General features: G+C 45.6%; 1 long non-coding RNA gene across 1 annotated transcript in view; it reads left to right on the forward strand.

The window, feature by feature from the left end:
- LOC124229770 (uncharacterized) overlaps positions 1-16,270 on the forward strand; it is a 49,197-nt gene that overhangs the window by 21,066 nt on the left and 11,861 nt on the right. Inside the window, exons 2-3 of the long non-coding RNA XR_006885984.1 lie at positions 14,332-14,398; positions 15,103-15,250. This is a non-coding gene — a long non-coding RNA (uncharacterized LOC124229770). The remainder of the gene's footprint in view (positions 1-14,331; positions 14,399-15,102; positions 15,251-16,270) is intronic.

Consider the following 16,270-nt stretch of genomic DNA (forward strand, 5'->3'; position numbering starts at 1 on the left):
ATGGAATTTACTTGACATCTCTGAGACTCAATTTTCTCATCTGCAAAATGGAGATAATCATTGTGCCAACCTCATAGCTTGTTGTGTAGCTCAACTGAGACAATACATACAAAGCAGCAAAGACAGTGCCTAGGACATAGCAAGGATCCAACAAATGTTTTGCTAGTATTAATAATAGTAATAATTGTAATTTCTATAAAATGACTCATCAGCCTATTAATTACATTATAAAACTGGATATATTTTTCTATAAAACTGGATATAAAGACTTATTTGGAAATACTTGGTGATTAAGGATGAAGAAGATAAATATCCTAGCACATGGCTGATAAGTTCCATATGATAAAAGTTTCCTGTCGGGGGGAGGGATATTTTTTACTAAGCAAGCCTATCTGTGTGTATGTGAATATGAAACAGTTTTGTGTTACTTTGAAACATTTTCCCAAATCTAACTTCCTTTTAGAACCAGGATTTCCGTTTCCATATCCCAGAGTCTAGGATGTGAAGTGTGGTGTCAAGCATTAACAGTCTAGGTCTGACTGTACGCTCTTAGTGTTCACATCTAATAGTTCAATGCTATCATACTTTGTGTATTTAACAAACTTTTATTAAGTACTAGATATTGCATCAGGTACTAGAGGTAGAGAGATAAATAAGACACAGTCCTCAGACCAGGACATATGTTTCACTCTGCTGTCAATTCTGGTGGATTTAGAGGGGCTTCCTAGAGCACTGGTTAAAAATAATTCTAGGCAGCATTTGATCTCAGTGGGTAAAAGAATCATAAGCATGGAAAGAAGAAATGGTTTTGAATTTTTTGCTAATCCAGGTCTAGCTGGGGACAGACACATATAAAACAAAATATGATTTAATGTGGTAAGTGCTATTTGTGAGATAAGAACAAAGCAAGGGGTAATTAATTTTGCCAAGAGGAGAGAGGAGTAAGGAAGGGTTAACTGAAGAGGTAGGGTTGTATGGGACCTTGATGGATGACTAGGAATTCAGCAGGTGATGAAGTGGGAAAAGAAGATTTCAGTCCAAGAACACACCATGAGCAAAGCACAAAGGTGAATGAGTGGGTGGGGTGCTGAGGGAGCGGGCAGAAGTCCTGCTTGGTTAGAATGCAGACGTACGGGGATGATGCTGGTGGGGATGCATTGCAATAGTGGGTTGGGGCCAGCCTGTACTGCTTTATCCTAGAAGCCTTAAAAAAGTTACTCAAGAAGAACTAGATTGGAGATAGAGAAAAAGAGAAAGGGGGGGACAGCAAGAGAAAGCTACTGCATCTGTGCATATGAGGGACGCTGGGCATCAGAACTGGGCAGGCCTGGGGTCGGGGCGGAGAGACAGGAAACAGCACCAGCACATGGCAAAGGATGTTCTTCTCTCAAAAATGACCTGTCATTAGGGCTTACATCAATATAAAGCAAGTTCAATAATCTAATTTTTTCATTGCTCACTTTCTAATATTACTGTTTGAATATGTATATATATCATTAAATTACACATGTAAACGGGACGTCCAAGAACAATCTCAGATTTTTAAATTTGTCCTCGTGATAATCCTATAAAGTAGGTACTGTAGTTCCCATTTTACAGAGGAAAAATCTGAGGCTCGGCAATTTACAAAGCCCAAGATCAGCCATCTTGAGCTACACATCTTCTAAAAGTCCAAGATAGCATTTGAACCCAGGGCAACGCAACTCCAGAGTCTGTGCTCTTAATCGCTACTCCATACCACATAAAGAATGAGCTCTCCAATGTCACCGTCCATTTCGACTAAATGTTAAATCTCTTACGTACTTCTTCTTTTCATTTTATGTATCTTGGCCCAGGTATAAGCCAATGAGTGTCAGAGAAGTGTTGAGGGCAGTAGAAAAGTACCAAACAATTTAGAGATAACGGTGAATGAGCCTAACTTCAGAAATAATCCAAATTACTTGGACTTGAAGTCTAAGAAAAGCTATTATTTTTTTCCTGAGTACTTGAGAGATTTGTCAAGTAATCCTGAATCTCTTATTCTACTGGAATCAGCACGTTAACCAATCCCCTGGCAGTGTACCCGGCACCCTGCCAGGGGAAGACACCACCAGCTCAGTGGCCTTCGGTGCAGACACAAGGGGAAGGAGCCAGGGCCGCGAGGTGGGAGGCACAGCTGGGAGGCCTGGCTCTGCCACCGACCTGCCCGTGGCCTTGGACAAGTCCCTTCACCTTTCAGGGCTGCATTCCACCATTGGAAATAGTCCCGATGGTGGCCAAAGGGCTGACCATCGCTCCGACATCTTTGCGCCTGCCTTCCAGGACTCCTCTGAAGGAAAGTAAAGGAGCAGTTGGGATTCGACGGAAGCATGTGGTAATAACACACATTCAATTGCCACGACTGGGTTAGCAATTGCTCGGCCTCTTCTGAAACACCGTCCTAAACACGTGGATGTGCCTGTCACCCTGGCTCCCTCGGAGCCTGACCTTCCCCGAGACAACAGGCCTCACGATTTCTTACTGTCTCAAACACTGCTGCATTCAGAACCTTGTGGGCTGTGTAAACTTGTTTTAGGGAACCTGGCGCACTTTTAAGCTGAGTTACTTGATTCTCTACCCTCCTCCCTTTGCATCTTGCCTGGAGTCCCCAGTGTGATTTTTAAACACGTTTGGGTGCTTAACCGAGGCCTGTGGAGTCTGGGCAGTGCACACGGCACTTCGAGGCAAAATACTCTGGACAGTGGTAGACATGCTCCCTGTTTTCTAGAGCTGAGGATTGCAAATAGCTCTTTGCACCCCATTTCTTCCCAGGGGAGACTGTGGGGTGAACGGAAACACAAACTTGCTTTGCCACTTGAGCAGCGCGGGCGGTTTTCCTGGAGGTCTCACGTGGGCTTTCGGAGGCGTGGAAGGAGCCAGCATTGAGCCTCGGCACAGAGCAGCCCCGGCTGCCCTCCTGCTCTAACCAGCAAAAAACGGGTCTCGAGAGCTCAGCTTCAAGCAGCTCTCGGAGATGATGTTCCCGGAGTGCTGGGGCCGTGCTCTGCCCTCCAAAATGAACGGTTCTCACCCGGCTTCCCACCGGGCGTCACCCCTCATATTAACACGGGAGCTGATGGGTTGGCCGAGAAGCTGCAGCTAATATTTCTGCAGGCACAAGAGATGCCTGTGCTGGTTCTAATTCCAGAGCCGATCTTTGTAGCGGATTTTGATGGATGACTCGCCGCGGTGGTCAGCGCCTCCCGTATATTTTAGGTGAAGTGCTTTCTTTTGACACATACTTTGCAGAGACATATGTGTATCCTATTTTAATTAATGGAAGAAATGATTCATTCACAAGTGAAAGATTTAATTAAATAAAGGGTCGGCGTGGGTCAGCCATGAATTGCAAAATACCTCCGATGTTTATTATACCCTCCGCCATCTCTGCGTGCTGTCTGGAGGGGCACACGCCGGTGAAGGCAGGCCCTGGAAAGAAATGGGATGAAGTTTAATTAATTCATTCATTCCACAAATGTTAATTGAGCCCCTACTGTGTTCCAGGCGCCAAGCTAGGCTCTGCAGATAAAACGGTGAACGGTTAGACGTGTTTGCCCAGTGCAGTAGGGAGATGGGAGAAACAGCAACAAAGAATAAGAACACTGTTGTTGCAGATTGGAACATGTTTTGTGAAGGGAACGATGATTTGTGGGCTGTTCTCCCTGCAGCATTTTGAAACTGTTTTGTAAAGATCTCAATAGCCCAGTGATCGTGCCATCCTTGGTGGACTGTGGGATATATATGGAAGCCAGTCGGGTCCACGTCCGGTAGGTCAGGCATCCGATTCCTAGAAGCAGCAGCTGTGCATCCCGGCTCATCCAGCAGCTCCTTCCTTGAGGAGGGAACCTCGTGCTTTAGGATCAAACGGGAGTCGAGACCTGGCTTCGCAGCCTGATGGCTTTCCGGCCTCGGGTCTTACTTCACTTCTCTGACCCAAGATTCCCCGTTTACAGGGAATGCTAATGATAGTCCACGGTGAAGAAACCGAATGGCACCTGGTGCACGGCACTAGTAGGAATTAGCATTAATGTCTGTAATTTGTGTTCTTATCACAATAGTAGAGTTTCCTCTCTCTTCTGGAACTTTCTTCATTCTACTTTTCTGGTTTTTCATGTTATTTTCTTGTCCCCTCTTTTGATGACAGAGGTCACAGCTTTTTAAGCACTGGACCCAGCTGGATAGATGGCCAGTGTTCAATAAATAACTGTCAAATGAAGGGAAGAAATTCTTTCTGTCTCTTTTGGAAGCGGGTAGAGAAAGGCTAACAGGAAACAGAGTCCCTCAAAGGCTTCCCATAACACTTGGAATAAAATCGATATTCATTATTACAGTAAACAAGAGCCCACGTGCCCTGGCCTCTGCCCAGCTCCAGTCTCAGCCATCCTCACTTTCTCTCTTGTGCTCAGCTTGGCCACTGGCCTTCCTGGAATGCCCTTCCTCTAGAACTGTGCATGGCTCCCTCCTTCCAGTCCTCAGGTCTTGCTCAAATACGTTCTCTTCCTAGGGGCCTTCTGTGATGCCTGGCCTATTCATTTCCTATCTCTGTACCCTGCTTTATGTGTCCTCACAGCATTATCACCATCAGAAGTTACATGACGTATTTCTGAGTTTACAAATTCAGTCTCTCTCCCCTACTTGTGACACGTCAGCTCCTGAGGGCAAAAGCCTTGTCTGTTCTTATCCACCCCGAGTCACATGCCACGGAATGAGCCAAACAAATGATGTATCCGTTTTTCATTTTCCTGGGAAAATATATGTATAAAAACTATCCAAATGGTTTCTATGGTGCAGTAGCCTCCAAAATATAAGAAATCCTGCCTCCAAATGTTTGCTTGCACACTGAGTTCAATTTTTCGCCCCAGAAGGGCAGGAAGAGGGAAAAGAAGTTATTCTAGTTGTATGGAAAATGAAGCCAGCCAACAGGCAGTCATTCCCCTCAATGCCCGGATTTTCATGGAATTCCTGCACTGTTTACGTTCCCACCCCGAGTCTGGCCCTTTTGTAAATCGCTTCCTTTGTGCTTAAAAAGTAGTTTGTTACTCCTGCTCTCAAAGCCAGCAAACATGGCTTTTCTTTAGCTTTCACATGATCTGGCTCAAAACATCAGGAAAGTTGGCTGTTCCGCCTGGCGTCCCTCACCGAGGACTGAAGCGCTGCAAACACGAGCGGTGCCCCCACGGGCGCAGACGCCTCCGTGGTGGAGAGGAGAGGGGAGGCCCGTGCGCCCCACCATCCTGCCCAGGAATCGACGACGTGGTGAACCCCCACTGGCCTGGAAGGAGGAGGGGACCTGCAAGCGAGTGTGCCCAGAACAGGGTGTGCCCGGAGGGGGCGTGTGAGCGTGTGGCTGCTGCGCACACTGTGGTCGCCGGAGCATCTTGTCCGGAAAGTCCCTCCAAAGAGCCGAAAGATGCCGGCTGTTCCTGGCAAGGCCACTCTGGCTCGCTCAGATTCGTGTTTTAGGAGAGGTGCTTTGGGGTAACAGAGCTGGCTTCAGTTCCTCCATGACCACATCGGCCCTGGTTTCCTCTGTGCAAAAACAAAATCCTAAATCACGTTACCATACCAAATCATACGCGGCTTTTGTTTCATAAACAACTTTTTTTTAGTCTGTGGAAACTATAATGAAGACGAAGACCATATCCAGTTGTTTTCCAGGAAGCTGGCTCCACTCGGGGGACTTCCTCTCAGCGTGAGGTCCTGCAGATATTCCTGAAATTCGACCCCGCATGGCCCAGAGCGAGTGGTGGGCGCTCAGCACCTCCCCTGGAACCCGGGCATCTTTCCGCTTCTCGAAGGGAGGGTTTCAGAACCACTCGTGTATTGTCCGAGAGGATGTGCCGCTGTGGGGAGAGACGCCGCCTGGAGGGGCCCTGCATTTGGGGCTCACATATCCCACGGGCAGTGAGAACCTTCAGGACAGCTTGGATGTGCCACACACCTGGACAATCCCCTCAAGCTCCTGCTGTCACTGGCTAGTTGCCCCAGGAACTCAAGGGTGGGTTTGGGAGCATTTAACTGTTGTTTTTTCCAAATTGTTTTTTTCCTTTTGTTATGTTAAGGAATGCCGTCTCCAACCTCCCTAAACCAGACCAGACCTCACCATAAGAGCTACACCTGTGACCTTTGCCTTATTTTTAATGCTAAGATCTCTCCAGGAGGAGCTTAGGCCTTGTTACCATCACCTGCAGTGTTCGTTGAAGCATGTTTTCCAGCTAAACCTGCACAAGCGAATACCCACCTCTCCCTTTTAACACTCATCCCCCATCCCAAATAAATGTCCCTGCTTCCCATTGTTCAGGGAGCCCACGACTCTGGAAATGACTCCTCATGGTCTCCTATTTGCCGCAAATGTACCTTTCTTTGTGAGACAACTGCTTCTGGGGGAGTGTCTGATTTAACTCGCCGGGAGGGAACCCACTTTGGTTTCAGTGACAATGGCTTCCAAATGCCCTCCTGCTTTCAGTGCGATTTCATTTAAGACAAGTAAGAGGAAAGCTTACACCACGATGTCACTGATCTCCAAAAGGCAAAGCATGTGAGGGTGATAATATTAGTGGAATAAATGTGTTCTAGGAGAAAATCTAGTAGAGTCTGATTATTTAACCACATGACAAATCACAAAATCAAGTTGGGTGCCAGGAGCCTTTCCCTGGTGACCAAGATACCAACATCCCCTGAGGACGGATCCCATTTGCGACTGACCCCATGGGAAAGTTTACGCGGGAGGGCAGCTGTGCAGTGCATTTCCACCCCAGCGTGCGGGGAACGGTGGTGATGCTCAGACCGCCAGTTTCAAATCCATCGCCTGCCAGCTGTGCCTCGAATTCCCTGTCTGTAAAATGAGGATAATATACTTATTTAAAAGTGTTATTGTGAAAATTAAATAATATAACCCATGAAAGTGCTTGGCATAGAGTCTGGCGTATAGTAAGTGCCTGATAAATGTTACTTACAAAAATTGTAATTATTACTGATAATTTGTGGCATTATTACTAATCTGACATTTTTTCCCAGTGATTCCTATTTCTTTCTAGTTTTTCTTCCATTTTCCCCAGGCTTTTGAATTCAGAATGTCTGGTAGCCTGTATATTATGTGGTAAAATACAAAATCACTGTCCCTCAGGGCAAGTTCCTCTGAGAAATACTACCAATCCTGCTGCAGATTTCCTCAGGCATCTTGTTTGGCTCGTTCAAAAGCAAGGTGACACTAAAATCAGCAGCTTTGCTATCTCCTACGGGGTTATAATAAGCTCCTTCTTGGCATCTTCTTTACTGTTCTCTCTTCAGCTCCTGACACGTGGGGCTGCTCAAAAAATATCTGTCAAGTAAATAAATGTTCCTCATTCATACAGGGAAAACAAGAACAACGACTGCCCGAGGGAGCTCTACTGTTCTTCCATCTAACACTCTCTGACCAAGGGGTTTCCCTGGTGACACGAACGTTCTTAGATAGAGGTGACTGTGAGCAAGGGGCCCTCTTCCTTAGTCTATGTTACAGAGGCCCCTCTTAGCGACAAAAGCTGTATGATTGGCCAGTGCATCTCCTTAGGTGTGTCATTTGAAATACTGACTCATTATTTTTATAGCACATCTCTTAAATTAGGGTCAGAATTATTTTCCCAACATCATCTTTTTCATCTGTCTTAGGAAAGAGTGGTCACTGTCTCATGTTGCCACTAACTGGATAAGTGATTCTTCCTAACTTTGAAACAACTAAGTAGAAAATACACCCAGTGACCTTAAAATTGACTGCCTTCTCTTCTAGTTGGCATGTATAATCTAGAACTGTTGGAACGGTGCTTTGGGTTCTTCCTATAAAGGGGCGAGTGTGTGAGTTGGTGAAAGATGGGGAGATGCTGAAGGAGGGATCTACCATCTTTATTTCAAGCCAAGTGAAGGGGGCTTCCATTGGGCCACATAGCGAGAGCAACATGTTGGCAGACACAACCATGGCCTGTATTCTGACTCCTGCTGGGAAATCTAGGAGTTGAGCAATGGGATGACTGGTCACTTTGACGGTGGAATCAGGAGAGGGTTGCTGAGTTGGGGAAAGTCTTGCACACCCTTAGTTTGATGGGACGAGAAATGAGGATTTCCCGTGGATCAGATATGGGCAATGCTGAAGAGGAGCTGAGCTGCAGACTTCTTAAGTTCCGTCCAATTCAACTTCTCGGGTGAGGGGACTCCAACAAGTGTGACCCACAGAGAGCGGCCCCTGTTGAACCAGGGTCTGCAGAAAGAAGAACAATCAAGCCAGAGGAAAATGTGCATTGAGTTTGAATTGGAGGGCCCAACTGGGAACCTCCAGAAGAGCCCTGGAAAGCACTCCACTAGAGAAAGAGACAGCTTGAAACATCTCTCAGGCCCAAGAGCATGAGACCAGCTTGTGATAGAACCAATTCAAACAAGGCTTTTCCTGACCTTCCTCTCTCCTCCCCTCCCTCGCTCACACACTGTAGGAGCCAGAAACTGGAGATCAAGCTGGGGATGGGGGAAGGGAGGGCCAGGAGGAAGAAAGATGCAAGGCCTCAGGACCCCATCCCCACCATGGTCCTCTGTGTTCACTATGACACAGTCTTCCGACGGCTCCTCTGTTCCTCCAACACTCCAAAGGTGCTCCCAACACAGGCCCTTTGTACTTGCTATTCCCTCTATCTGGAATAGTCTTCCCCAATCATTAAACTGTTGTCACATTTCATTTTCTATAGAAACATGATCTGATATACACTTAAAAAAAACTATTCTGGTGACCCTGTGGAGAAATGACAATAGAGAAGCAATAGAGAAAACAGGAAGACTGGGGCTACTTCACTGGTCCCTATGAGGCGTGCTGATGCCTCGGACCAGGGTTACGAAGGGGAAGTGTTGAGAAGTGATCGAGTTCAGAATATATTTTGAAGCTGCTGCCCATAGGACTTGATGCCTGTGAGTTGAAGAGTCTTCTTTGATGACAAAGCTTTTGACCTGAGCAATTCTTGGAGTGAATAAATTTGTTACTGAGCGAATGAATGAATGGGGAGTCACTAAAATGTTTTCAAGGAGCAAGGTCAGATTTACAGATCCTTGTTGCTATTTTGCTGTAGTGACACCAACAGTAGAAACTGAAAAGTCCCTTCTTCTTCCTTCTGTCTCCCAGTCTGCCTCCAGTTCTTCCCATTGGCAATCCACCAGCTAATGGGACGCCAACTGGCAAGTGTTTCTCAGAAATATAGTTTGCAGACCCTAACCCCAGCAATCACAAAACAGAACATAGAGGAGTGGCTTTGGAGCTGAAAGACAGGAGGTAAACGCCACAACCATAGCAGAGAATATGGATGACAGGAGGGGCTTAACTTTTGGCTTGAACCAGGAGACCGGTGGAGAGGGCCAAGAAGGGAGATGCTTGGACCTCCAAGGGAGCCAGCAGGTAGGAGGTATGACCAGGCACTTCTTCTCCTCTTTGTTGGCTGGCATTGGCAGCTGCAGAGATGTCACAGAGCTTGAGCATTGGCAAGGGTCTTGAGCAGAGCTGGCCGATGCCTCTTGTGGTCCCAGAACCTGCATTCTCCACGCAGAGGAGTCGTGGCAGCACCACAGTCCCTTCCTCACTGTTGAGATTTTTCTGGGCGAGAAAGCATTGGGAGGGCTTCCAGGGCAGCCAGACCACATGAGCAAAATTTAGAGGAGAGTAAATTGCAAGGCTTGTTGAAAAACAGTCAAATCATTTCTTCCTTTTTTAAGGTTCCTTCACAATATGAGAAGGAGAGTTAAAAAAAAAATAAACGTTTTGAAATCAGTAGCTTTCTTATGTAGCAGAGATAGCTAATTAGAAAGTACAATGGGAAAATACACATTCTCAACATTAGTGGGAATTATAACACCTAGGAATGAACTTAACAAGAAATTTGTGTAATTTACCATAGACGAAAACTTTGAAAATTTAAAGGAGTGAAAAATAGCACAGGAATAAATGGAGAGAGATAGTCTGTTGGAAGTTTAAATATCATTAAAATATAAATTACTCTCCAACTTATCTGGACATTCAATAAAGTTACCCAAAAAACCACCAGTACAGTTTTTAAGCTGACATACGCTTAAGTATCCTGAAAATTAATCATTCTCATGCAATTTGATGATAATTATTCTCATATAATTTGATGAGAATATAAGTTGATGAACTTATTCTAGAAAATAATTTGGCTATGTGAATCAGGGATTGTTTTAAATATTGATATATTTTGATCCAAAATTTTACTGTTAAAAATTTATCTAAAGAAATAATTAAAAAATGCTGATAAAATTTGCCCACAAGGATGTTTATCATAAGATAGTTCTAATTTACAAAAACAAGAAACATCCTAAATATCTAACTACAAGACAATGGTCTTCACCGTTTCTCACCCGGATTCCTGCGATAGGTCTCTCCGTCCAGCCCACACCCCGTCTGATCTCTGCCCCACGTCCTGCCATAAAACAAAAGCTTGAACAAATCACTCTCCAACTTTAAATACTTTAGACCCTTTGAGTCATGTACATCCTCAGAATCTGGCCTCTGACACTTCTTTAACACTTTCTCCCAAAACTCCCAAGGAACATGCTGCATTCCAGCCATTTCAAACTATTTAGTTCCTCAAGTGGCCCTTTCTTCCGTCCTCTCCTTGCTTTTGTTGTGCTGTTTCTACAGCGCAGAAATCTCTTCTGCACTCCCCTGTTCACCTGATACCCTTTGTCCCATCAAGACTCGCCAAGGGAAATCAGTCTGAGCTGCAGGTCCCCACTCTGTGCTCACAAGGTGCTTCTCTGTTCCATGTTAGCACCCGTCTCGCCCTGGCAGCCTCCCCTTCGCCACACTCAGAGTTCTAGAGGAAGGCACTAAGTCTTTCACCGCGGGCATTAGCTGTATCTGTCTGCCCGGAACCATCCTTTCCGTCAGGGAAGTACCACCCCTTCATCCCTGTGGTTCACACGGTGCCCTGTCTGCCTGCTGCTACAGGCTTGGGCATGGGACCCAGGCAAGTCCTGGTGCCATATCCTCTTGACAACAATGACCAATCAGAGCCCGGGCATGGGATTTGCCACAGTCTTTCCATGGTGTTAATACCCGGATCCTGGAAAGAGAAGGTCCCTCATATTCTTTTGGATTGAATGGGAGACGACCCAGACCACCAACAGTCATTTTTCCCATCTCACGTAGGGAGCATGTCCATGGAATTGAGTCAAACTAACCCTAGAGAGGGATACACGGTCATGAATATGGAAATAGAGCCAAATAACAGAAGTTAGCCTCTGGATCTAGCATATAAAAAGCAAGCACATTCTGCATTTCCCAGTTATACAAGCCAGTAAACTCCCATTTGGGGTTAAAGTATTTGGGTTACATTCTGATACTTGCAACCAAGAATCCTGACTAAAACTTATTTGGAATTTGTGTCCCCCCTGAATCACAGTAACTGGCACGTCGGATTCAACAAAAACATGTTTTGTGGATGAACAAATAACTCAGCAAAGGGTTACGAGGTGCCTCTGTGTAAAGGGGATCTCTTCTGCCCTCAGAACTGCTCAGTGTCTGCCGTTCATCAACAGAGCACTCACGTCTTGCATCTTGATGTAGAGGCCACACCACCTGTGTCTACGTGGGGTTCCTCTTTAAACAATATTTTCCTAGTCAGCAAGCGCCTGAAATGTCTATTCATCTGTAAACACTTGGAAAGACTCCAGGTCGTGTTCTTATTTTGCTAGTTTAAGTGTTAAATGAACCTAAAGTTAGGAAAGCTCTCATCAGCAAAGCCATCACTCCTGGTCCAATTCACCAAAGATTTAGGAGCTCTCGTCCCACACTGGGCTGGGCAGAAGGAGCCTTGACTGACTGCGCTTGAGCCTGTGGTGGCGGGTGAAGGAGTCTGAGAAGCGGTTTTCCTCCCTTCAGGTCTTGTCTGGGTGAGTCCAAGAGTGTGGAGCTACTGAGGACTCTGCCTCAAGTGGAAAGATGTAGGGCTTCCAACCTATTAGTAGATTCGTCCCCTTGCTTGGTTTTTGGAGAATAAAAGGTTAGTTTCTTTTTTTTAATGAACAAATTTGATTTGATTTTGAAATGTTTTCTCCGTATAAAGTAAATGTCCTATTCAAAGTTATTTCTTCATTTTTAAGCACAGCAAATCTAATCCTCTTTCAACATACACGTGAAAGTCATAGCATTTTATATACTAAAAACAATTCAAGGTTCTTTGCATTGGAAATAATCCTGCTTGAATCCACTTAACTCATATAAATATTTAGCAAGGTTAGCGAGGATGCTTCTGAAATTTTTCCTTTCAATTATTTCTTAAGGTCAAAAATCCAAAATCACTGAAAGTGTGATGTATTTTTACAGCAAAAGATAAACATGTAAATAAAAATAAAAGCAAAAATTAGAACTGTCCTGCTTATGTGCTCTTGAGTGGTTAGAAAAATCTGGAAGTATTTTATAGTTTCTGTTTGAAAATTAAGTGTAATGAAAGAGCCAAAACCGGGCATGACCACCCCCAGCAAAGAATGGGGAGGATTGTGAAAGGATGTGGTGGTAGGTGCTGCTACACACAGTGATTTGGAAGCTTTGACAGAGTTCTTGCATTTACAAAGAAAAGCCAGGCATTAGGGGGTTTGGAATAGGGTGGAAAAGGTGAGATTGGGACATAGATATTGGAAGAATTTGAGACAGTCCTTTTGTTCCTGAGAGGAAAGGGGCAGAGGAGCGAGAAGGGGTGGAGAAGGAAACTGTGAGCAGGCAGGTGGGGCTGGAGGAAGTTTCAAGGAGAGGTCCATCTAGGTGTCCTTTGACTCTGTCTACAATGTTGTATCTCCCACATGTCTTACCAGACACACACTCGCGCACATGTATGCGTGTACGTATCGTGTGTGTGTATGCATGTGTGTGTTTGAATTCTTTCGAAGCCTATGCCAAAGTGAAGAAGAGAAATGACCAGCCACAAAAAGGCAGAATGGAGAATAAGAATTAAGTAGAAATATGAGACTGGATTCAGAGATGACTACAAGAAATTAAGGGTCATTTTGCAATATATATACAATATTGAATCATTACACTGTACATCTGAAACTAATATAATGTTATATGTTAATTATACTTCAATTTAAAAAAAAAAGAAGAAATGAAGGTCCCTGATAATTTTCACAAGCACTGGGGAGGGCATTAGAACTTCTGTGGGGTATGGAATGTGGTTCAGGTTAATCTTGGCAAGATGTTGAGGGGCAAGAATGCCCAGATACCACTGGGATTATAAACATCTGCAAGACGTGGTTCCCCCCAAACCCCAAGAGCTAAGCACTCAACTAACCGGGCAGGGGTCATATTGATGACACAAAATGAGTTTATTCTATAAATAACATAAGTAGTAGGAATTGGCAGAAATAACTGGAGATGATCGAGAATAAGAGCCAGAAACCAGAGAGGCACAAAAATGTGGGACAGCAGTCTCTCAGATCATGGTGGAGACAGGAGCGAAGGATCTACGAGGGCAGCAGTGTCGGGTAATAAGCAGCCATAGACAGGCTTGAGCAGAGAAGGTCAGGCTGAAAAAACCTATATATTTGTATGGGAATGAAAATGGATTAACACCATATTATTCCACTCTGCATGTAGACACATCATTGGTACATACAGCTACTATAATTATGGAAAACATCTCCCACAGCTTTTAATATTTAATTAGTCTCCCCAGTGGAAATCAACCACGTAGAAAAGAAATGCTTTCTCAACAGGGTGATATGAATCACCTGGCACCCCTGACCTCAGCGCTGTGGGCGCGTGTGACACAAGCATTGTGAAGAGGCGGCATGTGTACCTGAATGCTGGGAGGCTGAGGGCTTCTTCCAAGAGTCAAATTCGCTCTGCACTCTGCCTCTTTATGTTCAGAAAATTTGAAATTTCTGTTGATTTAAAGGCTCTTCAAAGGTTCTTTTTTTTATCCCTAGCTGAGAAAAAAAAAAAAAAAAACCAGACTGGATTAACATGGTATTCTTTAAGTATGTCATTGCTCAGTCTTGCAATAGGAAGGGGATTGCCTCATGAGGAAAAGAAATCTCATGGAGTAGAAGAAACCAGAGAGGCCACGGTATCAGAGTGTGACAGTCAAAGGACACAAAAGAAAAAGTTATTTAAACCAGCAACCAGCCTTAAGAGGAAACTGAGGAGGAAGGTGAGCATCTGATGTGATTTCAGGAGTGTTAGGAAAGATGCCCGGGCAGTGGAGTGACTTTGTCAGAACCGTGTGGGTGTGCTGCCCCGGGGTCCGTCCTGTGCCCGGCCGTCATTCACATGCCCGTTCATTCTTTCAGCAGCGAATGTGGAACACCCTTTCTGTCCTGCCATACCCTGGGTGCTGGGATACAACGACAAGAGAAGGTAAGTCCCTCTCCTTGGGGGCTCAGAGTCCAGCTGGGGAGACACACAGTAGAAACAGTTGCAGCTTTCCGTGCTAAGCACACCACTGAGATAAACACATGAGAATAGGAATTCTGGGTAAGGAGTGATCACTTTGTAGGCAAATGTATGTTGAATATTAAATAAATACACAATTCTGAATTGTGTATTTATTCTTTCTCTCTGAAAATTATTTTATTAACTAGGGATGTTGTGAGAGCTTGTGCAAGGTGCATATGACTCCAAACCGGGTCTGTTCCTGGCTCTGCCCCTTCCTGGCCCGCGGCCTCCAGCGAGTCCTGCGAGGCCTCTGTGAAATCAGCGCATTTGTCCTGATGATCTATAAACTGCTTGCTGAGCTTGACAGTCTAAGGAGCTTCATTTAACATGCAAATGTTATCCTCAGAGAGGATGCCTGAGGCCAACCGGACTTTACTGTGCATTAGTTAATTAAATTTGCGAGCCAGTCACCTTGCAGAGCCCCAGAAGAAAGGGACACAGGTCAGATTCATCTCCAAAGATGAGCAGAAAGGGTCCTAGGTTTGGCTGGGTAAGAGAATAGGGGCTGTTGGCAAATAGAGGCAGTGAAAGGCATTCAGCCTGTGGGGTTGCACGAGGCAGAAAGAGGAATTGCAGGCAAGAGTTTTAACATATTGTGGGAAAGTGTTTGTCAACTTTGTTTTCAGAACAAGCATCAGAACATGTGTGTGCAACCAAAGACCATCGCAGCCCCAGACCGTCTGCGCAAGAAGAGCCTGGGCAAGTGCTGGTTGAAGAGGGACGTCTTGAAGGCACGTTTGCATTGCGTTTGCACAAATCACTCTTAATTGGATGGTAGGTTTATTTAGGATGGTGCATGTGTAGGGCAGTGAGGGTGAGATGCTATGGGACAGGTTCGGGCCCACCCAAGTGACTTGACACAAAGGCTGCCCAAAGAAAAGGAAGAAGGAGGGACCCTGGAAATCCTCTTACTCTCCCTCAGAAGGTTCCCTCCGAATCAGCACTGGCTCAGGCATCTGCCCCACGTCCACCCTTCTGCCACCCCCTGGGAAGGTTCAGTGCCATCCACAGCGTGAGAGCTGACCTCCCCTGCTCTCCACGTTCCCTGACACACAAATGCCCGTGCCTGGGAGGTCTAAACCTACAACCCAGCAAAGACAGACATGAGGGCAGGTTGCATTCTGCCCTCATTATCCATTTTGGGTCTTTTTGTGTCACCTGATGTGGGCTCGGCGAGCCGAGGAGTCGAAGGAAAGATTTCTTGGACTCTCAAGTTCTGGTTAGTAGTGCTCTTTTATTCAGAAAATAGTATGGGGACAGGACCCCTGGGCAGTGAAGAGCTGCAGGCATGGGGACAGGACCCACGGACAGAGAAGAGCTGCAGCATGGGGACAGGACCCCTGGGCAGGAAGAGCTGCAGGCATGGGGACAGGACCCACGGACAGAGAAGAGCTGCAGCATGGGGACAGGACCCGTGGGCAGGAAGAGCTGCAGGCATGGGGACAGGACCCATGGGCAGTGAAGAGCTGCAGGCATGGGGACAGGACCCATGGGCAGTGAAGAGCTGCAATGGGTTGAGGGCAGGGCTAAATTTATAAGGCATAGGTCTATGAGTTATTTCTTTACAAGACAAAGGCAAGATCATGTTAAAAAGTCCTTAAAATTGTATCAGCACAGGTGGGGTCTGGTTATCAGGTGGTCCTATAACTTTAGATAAGAATCAGACTGGATCAGGTCAGGACATTCTATATGTCCCAGAGGATGATCAATATGTAGGCCAAGATGCTTTGGGCTTCTCTCCCTTGGGCAGCCTTGATCCACATCATCACCTAGTTCAAAATTTTGTGTAACCTA

This window comes from Equus quagga, chromosome 18, assembly GCF_021613505.1.
Source record: "Equus quagga isolate Etosha38 chromosome 18, UCLA_HA_Equagga_1.0, whole genome shotgun sequence".
NCBI lineage: Eukaryota > Metazoa > Chordata > Mammalia > Perissodactyla > Equidae > Equus > Equus quagga.